Here is a 16,402-nt window from a genome sequence, read left to right on the forward strand (position 1 = left end):
CTACAAGACTTTTCAAGGGCAACTATGATCCGCAGCAGCAAAGCGGGAGAAAGGACACAAAGGGCTCCTTAGATGGATTCATGAGCTATTTCCACTTTATTGATGGATAACACTTCATTCCCTGATGTTGGGGTCTCTAAATGGGCGAGGTCTAAACTCGCCTACTAAAAGGTCAATGGTGGTGAGAGAATTCACTAGCCTCCAGCTTCACTTTTTATTTCCACAAAAAACTCGCTGGATTAAGGGAAAACAACCAAAGTTCAGGGCTAGAGACATACAGCACATGTTCTGCTCACCTTATATAGCAAAGAAACGTGGGGGTCGCGCTCCTGGTTTCACCCAAAGCCCTTTTTTCTCCCAAAGATCTGATCCGGAGGGATGTTATATTATGGTTAAAGGGGAAGTGAGAGGTAGGCTGTTTACCCTGGTGTGCAGATATGCCCTGAACGAGGCCCAGGATCTTTTCTGGGAAGGGATGAAAGATAAAATCATAGCATTCACAGAAGGGACCTTATTGGTGGGAGGGGACTTCAATATGGTTCTCTGCCCTGATAGGGATTAGGCAGTCACCCAACCCTTGTCCTGACTTGCGTCTTCAGAGGAAGTTGGCGGCTGCATTCCAAGGGGTTAATGGGGAACTGGGCTTGCTGGATTCACACACTCGAAAACAGGGACATGATCCGTATTACACTTTTTTTTCAAAGCCACATGCAACGTTTTCTAAGATCGATTATATCTCGATAGACTCTTCGCTCCGGGAGCACGTCTCCGAGTTTGGGGTAGAAGCTATCCCATGGTGCGACCACGACTTGGTGAAGATCAGGTTGGGTATTCCCCCCCCCCTCCTCCCCCTCTGGGGCCTGATGGATGTGCAACGATTTTCGATTGCAGAGTAAAGAGGTGAGGCAATCGCTCCTGGCCACCATAAAAGAGTACTTTGCTATCAATGATAATCGGGAGGTGGGTGTCATGGGGGTCTGGGATGCGTTCAAAGTCACCATCAGAAGTGCTCTCATGGGAATGGGCTCGAGGAGGAAGAGGGAAAGACTACGAGGAGAAAAAGTTGAGAGAAGATTGCTGCTATCCAACCAGGGGGGAGATTAAAGACGCCGATGTTCCCATGCAGGTGGCCGGAACTGCAACAGCTCCAATCGAAGCTTGCAGCCCTTCTGGTAGGCCAGACGGAAAGGAAATTAGCCTTCTTAAAACAGAAATATATGGAGAAAGGGGAAAAAGCAGACAGGATATTAGCAGGGTGGCTGAGGGAACACAGAAACAGTAGCAGAGTGAACTCCATCCGCTCCCCCGAAGGGGAGAAGATCTTAAGAGACGGCTCGATAGCAGAACAATTTCAGCAATATTATGAGCGCCTCTATTCCTCAGAATACACAGGAGACGGTATTGATGTTGACCAATTCTTGGACTCCCTGCCCATCCCCCGCTTTCCCCCGGCAGTGCTGACCCCACTGGAGCTCCCCATCACTCCGCAAGAAATAATAGATACTATTTCCTCTCTGAAAAGTGGCACAACACCAGGGGACGATGGCTTCACGGTTCGCATTTAAAAGCATACTGCTCCACTTTGGCCCCGTTCATGACTAAAATGTTTAACACTGCCCTGGAAATTGGAGCCCTCCCGCACTAGATGTCTGCCCTCATTGTGGTTCTTCCTAAGGAGGGGAAAAGACCCCTCCCAATGCCCATCCTATTGCCCCCATCGGCCTTTCCAACACAGATGTTAACATTTTGGCCGAACTCTTAGCCAATAGATGGACGGAAGGTGTTTCGCCTTTGGTGCACGGGGACCAGGTCAGCTTCATTCCCGGTCATCAGGGGTCGGATAACATGAGAAAGACTCTGGACATCATGCATGAGGTTTCGAGGCAAGATCTATAGGGCTACCTCCTCTCATGGGACTCAGAAAAGGACTTCGACTGTGTCAAATGGCCTTATATGTCTAAGGTACTTCGAAAAATGGGCTTGGGAGATAGATTCTGTGCGTGGGTCTCTGCATTATATAACAGCCCCTTGGCAAGGGTATTGGTTAATGGCTGCACTTCGCCAGCCTTACACCTTTCCACAGGCACCCGCCAGGGATGCCCCTTATCCCCCCTTTTATATGCTCTGGCGATGGAACCCACTGGCCATTGCGGTCAGAGCTGATCGTGGGATCTCTGGGGTTCAATGTGGCGACTGCAAGTTCAAACTATCCCTGTTTGCGGACGATATTCTGGCCTACTTGACCAACCTCCAAGACTCTCTTCCTCGGTTGCTTAACCTAATCATCCTCTTTGGCTCTTTTTCGGGGCTTAAGGTCAACGTATGAAAGTTTTGTATAATGCTGATGGGCCCTAGGGACCACGAAATCAGAGGGAGATCAGAGGTGCAGGGGATGAGAATAGAGGGGGAAGCCACTTTGTATTAAGGCACCATTATCCCTAGAGACCTAAGCCAGCTATTTCAATCTAATTTCCCCTCGATCATGGCAAAGATTAGCAGCAACCTTATACGTTGGGCACCTCTTACTCTCTCATGGTTCATGCGCATAGTCCGGTTAAAATGAACATTTTGGCTGGCTTCTTTCTCTCTTCTCGGCCCTTCCTATCACTATTCCAGAGGTGTTTTTTATTGTTTTTTTTATTATTATTATTATTTTTTTTTAAAGGTATTACAGTTCCGAATCCTCAGTTTTATTTGGAATGGTAAAAGGGCAAGAGTCAAATTTTCAACCTTAACCCTACCAAAGTCATGCAGAGGCTTTGGTCTCCCCGACATTAGGTTATATCATAAGGCAGCACAGCTTAGTGTGATGTTGGAGCACATGAGGGATGACCTGGGGACTTATTGGACCTCCATTCCCCACCGAAAAGAGTCAGGGATCTCTTGTGCCTACAAGAGATCCTCCCCCCAAAGCCCTCCCTACGCATCTCAAATCTCACCCGACCCTGGCTGTCTTGTGGGTGTCCTGGAAACCAAACAAGGAAAATAAACAGCTTTCCTCCTGGCCTTCCCCTGTATCATCTCTTTGCCCCCCCCCCAACTTAACCTCAGATCCAGGGGCTTTCGCAATACTCAGTCGTAGTCGTGGTCGAACAAGGGGTTGGAGAGGGCGGCTTAGCTTTTCTGCCAGTGGGTTTTCATCGAATATGGCCAACTGTCCGAGGCAATGGGGGACAATCCGTCCCCTGTCTCCGACTACCTACGCCTGAAAGGGATCCTCACTCATCCGAGGTGGTTGGCCGATTTGACTCTCCCCCTTACTTTTTGAAGAAAATGTGGTGGATTCTCGACTAGGAAGGGCTCCCTTTCTAAGATTTATAAAGTTCTCATCACGACTAACTTGGAGGGTAGACAGCCGTTTAAACGAATATGGGAGGAAAGTTTGGGAATGACTCTTGAGGAGGCAACATGGAGGGCGATCTTCAAGTCAATCTTTTCTAGGTCTTTGTATATCTCGGCCATGGAGCACAGCTTCAAGATGCTTCATTCCTGGCACCGTCCCCTGCTACCCTGTCCAAAATGTTTGAGGGTGTGTCCCCATTATGCCCGAGAACGTGCTTGCAACGCGGTACATGGTACCACATGTGGGAGATTTCGGTCATCCGGGTGTATTGGTCTGAGCTGCTCTGCTGGATCAAAGACATTGTGGGCCCGAGCCCATAGCTACTCCCTCTAGAGATCATTCTGGGTACGCCTATGTCTGACTCGGAGCTGTATACCTTTCCAAAAGTGGTTGTGGCAATGTTGAGAGTGGGGAGACTTGCCCTCGCTCAAAAATGGAAGAGCACCTACGCTCCCTCTAAGGCAGAATGGCTCAATACATTATGTGCCATCTTTACTTACGAGAAACTGCCTGCTATAACTAACAATACATTGTCTTCCTTTGTGCAGGATTGGACCGTTCTTCTGAATGATGAATGTGACGCTATGAGACTAATTTGGAAGCGCTGATGGAGCCCTTGTACTTTTCTTTGCACTGTTTCCCACCTGATTTTTTAGCCCAATACTACTGATATAATGTTTGACCTCACCATGTCAGTCAACTTGCAATGTTTTACCCAGTATCTTGTATCTTTTCCCATTGTTTAAGCCCATCGTCCGACAGGGCTTGGTAAGCCTATGTGTGGGAGGAGGGGAGGGAATAAAAACTGGCATTTTCTTTTATTGATGCTCCGGATAGTTATCGCCAGGTGTTACCTGGCTGTTCTTTTGTATATTAAAATGCTCAATAAAAACAAAGTTCCAAAAATATAAATAAATAAGAAGTGGGAACTCATCTGTAAGACCACTGGAAATGGGCATGGTTATGGGTGTTAACAGCATGCAAAGAGGCTTCTCCCGAACCTCAATTTATCACCCATAATTACAAATGAAATGCAAAACTCGGTTAGAATCGCACTCCATTGAACTTCCGCTGGATGTAACCGTCCCAAGGCAAGCTGCAGGTGAATCAACAAACCAAGTCACTCCAGTAAAGACAATCCAGTACAAAAATCGCAATGAAGTCACATTGGCAGCTCTCAATTTTGTGCTGACCTCACTGGTACACTTGTTCGAAATGTTGAAGGGTGAACTTCAGACTCATTCAGGGATGCTGCTAGAAATAACAAAATAAGCTGAGCAATGTGATTACTCAATGGTGGGTTTAAAGAATATTTTAAACACAATAGTTCCATCTTTAATAAACCTGTCAGAAGAGGTTGCAAAACAAACATCTGAGGCATCCAAATTAAAGGAGGCCCTCCAAGAAGTAAAGACAGGGGAATCAGAATCAAAGGGCCTAATCATGGAACTGCTCAATCATACCATTCGGAGGAAAAAAAGAGGTCATATTGGAAGAAGAGCCGGTGCCTTCAGATGACAGGGCTGCTTCACTATTCGATGATACCCCGCTTTCAGATTTGGGTCTTGAGGAATTCTGTAGAATGGCACAGGTAGGCTCTAGCAACAGAATCTATGGCCCCATCACTAGACATACCCTCTAACCCTCCACAAGAAGGAAAGAAGACTGAAGACACCGGGACGGACAGTATAAATCAGAACTATCGGGGAAGAAGGAAGTTAAAAGTAAGACAAAAAAAAGGGAAGCACGGAATCCATACCCCCAGTAGAAGGGAGGGAAAAAAATAATCTAATAAGAAAATTAAAACCTTACAAAAATACAGGCACAAATAGCTTTATCAAAACACTAAGAGATCCAAGCAATGTGGACTTAAGTATACTAGAGAATGAACAAGCCAAGACCAGTCAGAGTGAAATTAAAAAAAATAAAAATCAGGAGAAACCCACTACAGGGGGAAAAAAAAAAATCAAACAATCAATGAACAAAGCCAAGACGCAAAAAAACCTGGATTTACAGGAGACCAGTGCGACTATTGGCATACAGATAGACCAGACATTGGAATATTGCAGTCAAACCGCAAAAAAGCAGATTGCTATTTAGGAACTGGGTACTTCCGACCTGCACCCATCAACACCACAGGCTTTGTGCATCTGCCTAACCCACTAATGAACCTCACCCCCTTTTTTTCTAACAGAGCCAAGGGCAGCGAGGCCACCAACAGTGGCAGACATGTGGTATAAAAGACAGACAAAAGCCAAAACATTTGCCTTTGTTATTACTTGTATTGCATAAAATGTATGTGCAAGTAATAGCTACAAGGACACACACTGCCTTATTTTAATTATAACAGGAACTCATCTACATGCACAATTGAAGCATTACATCTGAGAAGAACGATTTAAAATAACACTGGCAGGCCCAATACAAGACACACTTTGATGTTACATGATCGAAGGAGCTACAAATCAAGAAATAGACATTTCCCCAAGCACTGCCATCTATTACCAATAAAAAAAGCCTAAACTATAGTTTATTTATTGCATTTATGCAACACCCAAACCCTCGGGTATCACAGTGTTTGTGCAGAGCTAGGAAGACAGTCAGTACAGCAGATGAACACATTATTCATATTTGTTAAACCAAGTTTTCACAAGTCTTTTGAAAGATCGGTAGGAACGCTCGTTTCTGATGTTGGGTGGTAGAGAGTTTCAGAGGGAGGGCGCTGTGACAAACTCACTCCGCCTGCTCTATTGCTTTTGTAGCACAGAGTGATCAGAGTGAGGCTGGTGGATGATCGCAGAGGCAGCACATAGTGTTTCAAGGCAATTCGGTTATTGAGATAGCGGGGGCCTCTTTATACGTGCAATGGTCAATGTTTTACATTCGATGCAGGTTTTGATGGGTAGCCAATGGGCCTCTCGCCTGGTAGCCTAAACGACGCAAGCCCAATTCTGCACAGAAGGCTTTATTTTGAAGAAGTTGTAGTTTGGCAAGCTTTGTTGCAGAGGTACCCATTAGGAGCACATTGCAGTAGTCTAGTTTACTCATGGTGATGGCTCTTGCGAGCGTGAGACAATTGTTCGGGGAGAGAAATTGTCTACTCCAGGAGATGAGCTTAGAAGTGTAGGCCGAGGATGTAGCCTGCATCAAGATTGACACCCAGGGTTTTGACATGCTTTAGGACAGGAATGCTAGTGCCATCAATGGAAGAGGAAGAGTAGGCTGCGTTAAGATTTTTGAGACATTAGTGGGAGTCCACAACTAGTAGCTAAGTTTTGTTGCCATTGAAACAGAGATTGTGGGTAGCCATCCAGTTTTGGATGGTGTACACTCTGTATAGCTTGTGTGATTGCATGTAATGGGAATGAGGATTTGCGGGTCATTGGCGAAATTGGTATAGGTAATATTAAGGAAACAAGAAGCTCAAATAGTGACTAAGGAGCTAAATAGAGGGCGTGGGTGTGATCGTAAGGGCTGGGATCACCGGCTTGATAGATGGGCATTTGGAGGAGAGTGGTGCTGTGGTGAAGGGTGTCCATTTTGTTGGCGAGAGCGGTTTGGATGATGGAGCACCAGGCTTTGTCGGACTGTCTGGGTGCTGGAGGGTTTTCCAATTACTATCAAAAGTAGTTCTTTGGCGTTGGAGATAGCATTGGAGATTCTGGAGTTGTAGTAGTTGGCTTTGTAGGTAACCACAGCTTTTTTGTAGGTCTTGGGGGCGTTGGCAACATTTGCCCAGTTAAAAGGGAGTGGGATGTTTTTTACATAAATCTTCAAGGACTCTTCTGCTTCTACAGAGTGACACAAGCTCATCTAAGAACCAGATGATGACCGGTTTGGGTTATATAGTTTTTAGCAGGGCATGCTGGTTCATGGTATGGAGGTCGCTCTGGTGGCAGAGGTTGGCAATGGCTTGGAGGTTCCTGTTTGTATTTGAAAGGGGGCAAACAGTCTGGAGAGTGGGCTCAAGTATTTCATGAATGAGCTTGCAGGTGTTGCAGATGCCAATTGGGCTAGGGACGACTGTGGTGGCAGCTAAGGGTTTTGTGAGCGAATGTCCAAACTCAATTAGGGAGGGGTCAGTCCAGGGTACAGTGCTGATGGAGGATAGGTCAATGGAGACAGTAGTGTGGATCCAGTACAGAATCCGCCCTTTGGTGCAAGTAGGGGAGGAGACTATCGGAGTGAAGTTCATTTCAGTGATTGGGCAAGTGCAGCAGCTCTACTGTCAGTGGGGTTGTTGAACCCCAGATTGAGGTCGCCCAGTATAATGAATTTAGTAGTGTGCTTCATGAGGGGTGTGATCAGGAATGGGATGTCTAACACTAGTAGGCTGGGGGAGTGCGGTTGCCTCTAGGAATAATAGGTTCAAAGTGGACTGGTTGCAACGTTTTATAAGCAGTATTTCATAGCAAGGCATGGGAAGAGTAGGGATAGGTCTAATGTCTAGTGACACGTTGGTGAGGAGTGCAACTCGACCGCAAGGTGGATTGGGGTGGTCTGCTCTGTAGATAGAGTGGCTAGGAAGAGAAAGGGACCCGAGGTACTATGGAGCCAGGATTCAGTGATGGCAAGGATGTCCAGCTTTTGTTAAAATGATGAGGTAGTGGACCAAAATGGCATGGGCTCCAAGTGACTGTGCATTTATCAGAGCGCAATTAAGCGTCTCAGTCTCCTTAGCTGGAGGCAGAGGGGCTGTGATGGAGGGACACATGTTGCCTGCTTTGGGGGAGGGGTGTGCACAAGGTAAGCCTGGGGTGTCTATTCACCCATAGTCTTTGTTAGTACTTGTTTTTAACAGGCCTCGAGTGCAAGGAAAAGATGCAATAGCATAAGTCCATCTTTAATTACAACTAGAACTCATTTATATGCATAATTAAGGCATAGACTCTGAAGATTGCTGAATGAGCTCTTCACTCCTATATTCTCATTTATATGCTAGACTTTGATTTGAAAGTAAGAGATGGTTTTCATAGGATATGTTTCAGAATGATATTTCCAGATACTATTACCTTGTCATTCCCGTTGATTTGACATTTATACATATCCGCTTATGAAACTATTTATCTAGTGAGTATACCAGAGGGTCCACCCGATGGGTGGATGTGCATTGTAAATTGTGGCTGTTGTGACTGCCAAGTGCGTATGTTGATTTCGTGTGATTTTGCTTGTGGGTTAGGCTTGTGGTGGTGCAAGGGGGATTGCAGGAACACAACAGGAGCATAAATGCCACTAGAATCCCCACTATCCCAAGGTCAGTAGTACAGGACTACGGGAAATGGATATTCATTGACCCAGGTGTCCCATTTCAGAAATGCAAGTTAATGGTTACCAGCCCCACTATTTCGTTTTTTATTGAACCCCAGCTGTATGATAAAAAAAAGAAATTAAAAAAAACAAGAAAATGAATGGGCCAAACATTACCATAAAAATCTGAAACACGTACACCGAGACCTTTAGACTCAGGCTTTACTAAGGTCCAGGGCCCCGTGCTTTTTTCTCATACTGAAACCTTGAATCACATTGGGGGGAAAAAAGTCTTTGCAAGCCTTTATATTGTAGTAGCCTTCATCAACACTTGTAAAGCAGCTGGCAGTCATAAAAAGGCATCTTTACGATACACCAAATACCACCGGCAGATGTAGCACAGGCAGACAATTGGAATGAAATTAGATCAACGCTCATCTGCCGGTTGACCGGAATTCATGTTGCATGGATCCCAAAGGATACATACACATCAGGTAAAAATAAAGCCCATTTGCAAACTCGTATTAGAATGAAAACTCCTTTACCACCAACCATCTTCAGATACACTGCTCTGTGAACAGTTGATTCTTCTTGAGCAATAATACTGGTAGACCAATACCTGGTATAACTTGCATCATGCGGGCAATGGTGACACTGGTGACTACCGGTCTTTCCTTCTACCTGGAGTCCATCAGCAATCTTAGTGATTTCCAGACAGATTTAGACAAAGGATGGCGATCGAAAGTACTCTGCTCAGCATGCCTTACTCATGGCCCCAAGACCATGTAAAATGTGTATCCTAATCCTGGTCACTCTGTGGCACTCTCCTCCATTGCTCATGCGTTGCTACCCTCCACAATGGCAAAACTGCTGGTATACAGGAATGGTTGCCTGGGAAATGGTTGCCGGGGGGTAACATTTCCCCAAAATTGCAGTTCCAAGAAAATCAAGCTTTTTCAAAAATTCCAGGACTGGAGTATATAATAGTAAAAGATACCCGTCGTAGAATATGTGGGGGAAGGCTTTTAAAGGGGGCATAGAAAAAACGTCACTTACTTGGCAACTTTTTCCCAGGTGACATTATCACATAGAACCAAACTGCTGGCATCAAAGGAATATCCTAATGCTAGTAATCATTAGGCTGAAATGATCGTACTCCTTACATTAAATTGGGTGGAACACTCAAGTATTGTTCCCACCCGCTACAGTGTTTCCCACAAATAAGCTCTCACATTCATTACTGAACTTCCACATCGGGCAACTGGCTCAGATTTTGGAAACTCTCGACATCTATATGTATGCCAACACCACATGGATTCATCTCAAACTGGTCAAGGGACTGGAGGATCATCAGAAAAGGAGTCAAGGTCGAAAACGAAGTGGCTTAGTTTTAAACGGTCAGAAAATCAAGCTCATGTCTTCTGGAGTCTTTCCACATTGCATGTAACTGGCAGGCCTTTCCAAAGTTGGAAACATTATGCCCTCACTGACAATGGCATGTCTTCCTTACAAATTATTTGCAAAGAACCCTTTCTACGACCTACGTCTGTTAACAGGGTCTTCCCTTATCACGCGTTTCACACAATTTAGATCACACAGTGATAGTCTCTTGATTGGACTAATGCAATTACCTTAACAGCACTGCCAGGAAGCCAACTACTGAAACATCAAAAGGTGCACAACAGCCTATACCGACACGCCCACATCACACATGCACTAATTGCCCCTATTCTTTGGCTTCCTAACAAAGAACAAGTTACTTACCCCATGTAACGTTTTTCAACTGTATGTTCCTCCCACATATTCCTCATCTTTGATGGAAGATATCCAGCTTCAGCTGCGTGGGAAAATAATTGTCGCCAGAGGGCACTGTGCGCCGATGCAGTCGACTCGATGTCCCTCAAGCGCCTCAGTCTCAAGGATGTAGTCAAAGGTATATATAGCACGCGCCACGCCTGTTGGCTTCCGTTCTGTTCATACAGTAGAAACTACCCACATAAGCACTGGTTTGACCGTGCTAAACTTTGAAGGAGCGAAAGCTGTAATCGCATGGGAAATTCTACTGGGAGGGCAATGAGGAATACGTGGAAGGAACATCCATTCAAAAGAATGTTATCAGGGGTAGGTAACCTGTTCGTCGAATGGATTGTGTCCTCCCATGTATTCCTCATCTTTGGTAAACTCCCAAAGCAGTGTTTGTTTTTGGTGGAGGGAGTTAGAATTTAGCTATTAATCGTTTCCATAAACCGAATGGATGACAGCTTTTCCAAAGCTTCCATCCTGACTGAGGGAAGACTCAAGGCAGTAATGCTTTGTGAACATTTGTATAGTAGACCACATAGCTGCCTCTCAGATATTTTTGATCAGGAGGTAGCCCTTAAGCTTTCTGGAGGATCCTTGCCTGCCAGCCTGTAGTAGAAATTGACAGACTGATCCATCTAGATAAGGTCTGCTTAGTCACAGCCTGGCCCTGTTTGTGATCTGTGTAGCTAATAAAGAGCTCATCATCTATACAAAGTTTGGATTATCTAGAAACTTAGAGCTCTACATGGATCCAATTTATGTAATCTCTCCTCCTCTTTGCCAGGATGAGGGTAGAAAGTGGCCAATACAATTTTTTATCCTACATGAAAATCCGAAATAATTTTAGGTAATAATGAAGACTTAACCCTCAGCACCATCTCATCCTTGTGGAAAATAGTAAAGGGTGGCTAGGGTGATATTGCACTCATTCTACGGACTGAGGTTAATGCTACCAAGAAAATGGTTTTAAATATTAGCAACCTTAACAGTTAAGTTATGTTCTGTTATTCGGATTTATAAGGCGCCAAAGCCCGCAGGCATCCAGGCACCAAAAGACAGAAGTGGTGCAGATACTAAGATAATCCTAACTAAACAGAATGGTCTTTAACTGTTTGCGGAAGAGAAGATGGTCTTCAATTTTGCGTAACCCAGTTGACAAGATATTCCAAGCTTGGGCGCCCCGAACATGAAAGGCCCACCCTAGTCCACGGGCTCTTTGAGTACGTGGCATTACCAACAAAGAGCCCTCCATTGATCTTAAGCATCCATTTGGTTGATACATATTAATCCTCTCCTTCAAATATGAAGGGGCATTACCAAAGATACATTTTATGACATGGGGTAAGCAATTTGAATTAAATACATGCAGCCACCGGGAGCCAGTGGAGTTTTCTTCTGGCAGTGCTGATAGGTTCCGAGCTTTTCATCTGAAAGATGAGAGTAGAGGTTCAAAGGGTGCACACATAAGAATTGTAATACCAAATTAAGGTCCCAAACTGGAACCTGGAAAGGAGATGGTGGAAACACATTGTTGAGTCCCTTTAGAAATTGTGTCAGCAGCGGGATCTTGAAATCTGAAGATTTCTCTGACGAGCGCTTAAAGATGGATAGCACCGAAAATAGCCCCGATTAGCTAGGTATAGTAGAAAAGATAACACTTCTGGTGTTTTTGCATAGTAAAGGGTCTACATTCTTGTCTTTGCACCAGCTGCAGAATCTGTTTTAACAGCAACGGTACAAGGACTTTGTTGCTGGCCTTCTGGCCGCAAAGCAATATCTCCATTACGTCATCTGGGAGGCCCCAATCCTTGTATCTTGTATCCTTGTATCTCCGCCTCTCAGCCTCTCCGAAACCAGGCATAAAGGCTGAGTGTCTTGACCTCTGGATGGAAAACCCAGCCCTCCTCTCGCAAGAGAAGGGCCTCTTAGTGGAAGGCGTATTGGAGGGCAGTTAGAGATGTCCACAAGGTCCAGGTACCACATCCTTCTGGCCCAATCCGGGGCAATTAGGATCATGAGTTTCCCGAATTTTATCAACCTCCTGATCACATTTGGAATGGCAGGGACTGGAGGAAGCACATCCAGAAGTGGAAATTCCCAGTCCCCCCACAAACACGTCTCCTATAGCTCCTCTTGGAGGAAATTCCCTTGAGAAGTAAATTTCACACTTCCGGTTGACACTGGTCGGGAACAGATCCACTTGAGGGGTTCCCCAAAGGGTGAAGATCTCTTGAAGGACTTCCTTAGCTAGGTCCCACTAGTGGGAGAGACTGCTCTGCCTGCTCAGAGCGTCTGCCGCCATGTTCTCTCGGCTAGGTGAACTGCCGATAGAGGGGTTCCTTCTTGAATTGCCCAGTACCAGAGCTACATTGCCTCTCTGCACAGTGGTAGTGTCCCTACACCTCCTCTCTTGTTGTCCTTCATTATCAGGGCATTCTTTCCCCATACAGAGGGTAGAAAGGCCTTCAGCGCTAGTCTGATTGCCCTCAGCTCCAAAAGACTGATGTGTAGATGGAGACCAACGACAGCGGATTGTCAACTCGTTGGGGTGGGCGCCCCACCCAGTGAGTGAGGCATCCGTCACTACTGTCATCTCCGGCCATGGTTGCCAAAAAGGATCTCCTTTCAGAATGTTGTCCTCGCAGGTCCACCACAGGAGATCCTGTGCGACCCTGCTTGGAACCTGAAGTAGGTCTGATATGTTGCCCGAGAATGTGTTATGAGAGCCCATTGAAGGGATCCAATTCTCAGCGGAGTCTCTGGCACCAGAAAAATTAAGGATGCTATGAGGCCGATCAAACTAAAGAAAAATAAAAAATAAAATAGAAGGACTGGAGATGCTGGGCACTCTGAACTGGAGCTTTTGAGAGGGTGTCATATGGGACTTCTTGTAATTGAGGGAGAAGCCCAGTCTGTGAAGATAGTGTCAGGTGACATTCAGATGATCCAACGGGAGAAGAGGCCTTGATCAGTCAACCGTGCAGGTAGGGGTAGACCTGACACCCCCTCTCCCGAGACTCGATGCCACCACCGCTATCAGTTTGGTGAAAATCCTTGGGGCGGAGGTCAGCCCGAATGGCAGAAATGGAAACTGATGAGGACCGCCAATGGTGAACCTCAGGTACTCTGTGCTTGAGATGGAATGGCACATGAAAATTAGCATCCTGACGGTCCAATGACACCATCCAATCCTGGAGTTGGAGGGGCCTGAAGGATCTGAGAAGTGTGACAATCTTGAACTTGTTCAAGTATCTCAAGTCAAGGATGGGTCTCAGTCCTCAGTCTTTCTTGGCTATTAGAAAATATGGTGAGTACCGTCCCTTTTTCCTCTCCACTCAGGCACCGGTTCTATAGTGCCTTTCTCTAACAGGTTCAACATTTTCTGCACAAAGAGCGGATCTGGAACTCTCAAAGAGTGGCTCCCCGGTGGATGGTTCTGAGGTCTTTGAATGAAGGGAAGGCAGTAACTTTGGACTATGGTTTCCAATGCCCAAGCATCCAAAGTAATGTCTCGCGATTCTCTCGGATGCTGAGACAGCCTGCCTCCCAATGGCGTTTTGTGACTCAAGACCTCAGAGGTTTTGAGACGACTGTTGCAGTGGCTGTTGGTAAGGATGCCCTGCTTGAGCGGGCTTAGCACCTCTCCATCGTCCACCACGAGGGAATCTTCTTTGGGCTCTTTGATTAGCCATTCCTCTCGCTCTTCCAACTGAGTAGTAGCGAAAAGATCTATCCCGCCAAGGCTGTCCACTGGGGCGAAAGGGCTGCGGCAGCCTTATAGCGGCACCTAAGGATTTGGCTGTCGCCTTCGAGGTCTACTACTTCTCAAGGCTTTCGTCAGCCTTGTTGCCAAAAAGGTGAGACCAGTCAAAGGGCATGTTAAGGAGTCTGGCCTGCACACCCGGCGCAAATCCTGGCAACTTCAACTACGCAAATCTGCGTATTACGGTGCTAGTTGCCATGGCTATGCTGATGCCGTCAGCAGAATCCAGATCTGACTGAAGAGACTCGCACATGGCTTCTTTTCTGTCTCTAACAATAGTCAAGAATCCATCTCTTTCCTCCCACTCTGGGATGTGCTCTGCCGCCATGGAAATGCAGTCCCATAGAGTGAATGAGAATTTTGCGAAGGCACATGTGGAGTTGGCTGATTTAAGAGCCATGCTCCCTGCAGAAAATACTTTCATTGCCCATGCATCTACTCTTGTCATCTCTATTTGGAGGGATGGTAGGATAAGTAGCCTGTTTTGAAGTTGCCGTAGCTGCTTGCACCAACAGACCTTCTGGAGTGATATGATATATTATTTATAACGCGCTTAATACCCAGAGGTTTCTAAGCGTGGACCCGGAGATTGCACCTGTGTTGCTCCATGTTGTTTTGCTTCCAAGGCGAGCACGTTGCCGCTGAGCTTTCCTCCTGAGCCAGGGGTGTTCCGATAGGTAGTTGGGGTCCCTACTAGATGGGCAGTACTTTCTAGTCGGGTTTTTGTTTACTGCCGGATTAGCCTCTGCCATTTACCAATTTGCTGCCACCCTTTTTTGGAGAGCAATGTGAAATAGTAAAATGGGATCCATTTGCAGACCCTTATCAAGGTTGTCCATCAGATCATCCTGTTCGAAGCGGAGACTGGGCCTACTCCACCCCAAGTAGTCAACAACTGTAGACACCAACTTTCCATTTGAAGCACCAGAATCAGGCCTACCGAGTTCAAGCTCTGGCGAAGTGTCCACCCCACTGGCTGTTTGCAGGTTGTCAAGATCTTTTAATCTGGATTCTTCGGAGATAAAACTCAGGCAAATTAGGTGTGCCATATTGAAGCCCAAAAGGCGCATCAGTATCCGATGGTTCATTTTCCTCATAAATTGAGGGTAGGACTTATCCGGTATGGGCATTACCGGTTTCAGAAATATAGAATTCGAGCCTTCGAGGAGTCATTAATATTTTTACTGAAGTCGACTTCGAAGGCTTCAATGGCATTGAAGTGGTCAAGTGTAGAAGGCACGACTGGCGTGTATGGCGCAGCCGGAGTCGAGGGCGCATCCGGCGTCGACTACCTCGATTTATGCTTGGACCTCCGGCTCAAAGGATCCTTGGATGATTTCTCATCGAGGCCTCAACGGCTCTCGAAGAGGATCGTTTCTTCATCCCAGGCACTAGGGCGCGCAGGACTTGGCTCGAGCCCTTTCTTTACTGGCTTCTTTGGAAGCCATGGTAGGAGCCTGGATTGCAGAGGGTTTTTGCCTCGCAAATATCGTCAGCATTTCTGACCTAAATGCTTCCCATTCGGCCGGTGTGGAGGCCTTTGTGGGACAAGATAGCCTCTCAGGGGATGAGTGACGACTAAATTGAGGGTGACCTGTGGTGCCTCTTTCAGATTTCCTCGACGAGTGGTGGGAGCCACTCCTCGATCTGGATCTTTTAACCTTCTTCTAGAAGAGTCGCCTCTCGGCTTGTCTGAAGGTTTTTGACGGGAAAGGGGATGGGAATTTATTTATTTTTTTAAACCCAAAGACAATTTTTCCTTTCACTCCTTCACATCCTTTCTGGTCATAGACTGGCATTTGGAGCAGGCTGAGGTCTTGTGCTCCACACCGAGACACCACAGACATACTCGATGTGGGTCAGTTATCGACATTTTGGTGTCGCAGTCTTGACACTTCTTGAACTCGGTCTTCAGGGTAGTAGATGTCGAGGAAGACATGTTCGCAATTAGACCTAAAGAAGGGTGCCGTAGTTTATCAAAGCATAAGCATACTCGGAAAAATTGAACTGAAGCCAACGGGCGCTGCGCATGCTATATATACACCTTCGATGACATCATCCTTGAGACTGAGCCCTCGAGGGACATTGAGTCGACTGCATCGACGCACAGCGCCCACTGCCAAAAGAATATTTCTGAAGCGGCTGAATCTGGATATTGTATATCAAAGATGAGGAATATGTGGGAGGACACAAACCATTCGAAAGGGTACATGTTAAGGAATTATGCTTGGTTCACAAGGCCCTAC

At 46.1% G+C, this 16,402-nt stretch overlaps 1 protein-coding gene across 2 annotated transcripts in view; it reads right to left on the bottom strand.

The window, feature by feature from the left end:
• The window catches only part of SLC44A1 (solute carrier family 44 member 1), an 889,643-nt gene that overhangs the window by 146,221 nt on the left and 727,020 nt on the right, over positions 1-16,402 (bottom strand). The window lies entirely within an intron of this gene.

Source organism: Ambystoma mexicanum, chromosome 6q (genome assembly GCF_040938575.1).
Source record: "Ambystoma mexicanum isolate Mex_15411 chromosome 6q, UKY_AmexF1_1, whole genome shotgun sequence".
NCBI classification, from domain to species: domain Eukaryota; kingdom Metazoa; phylum Chordata; class Amphibia; order Caudata; family Ambystomatidae; genus Ambystoma; species Ambystoma mexicanum.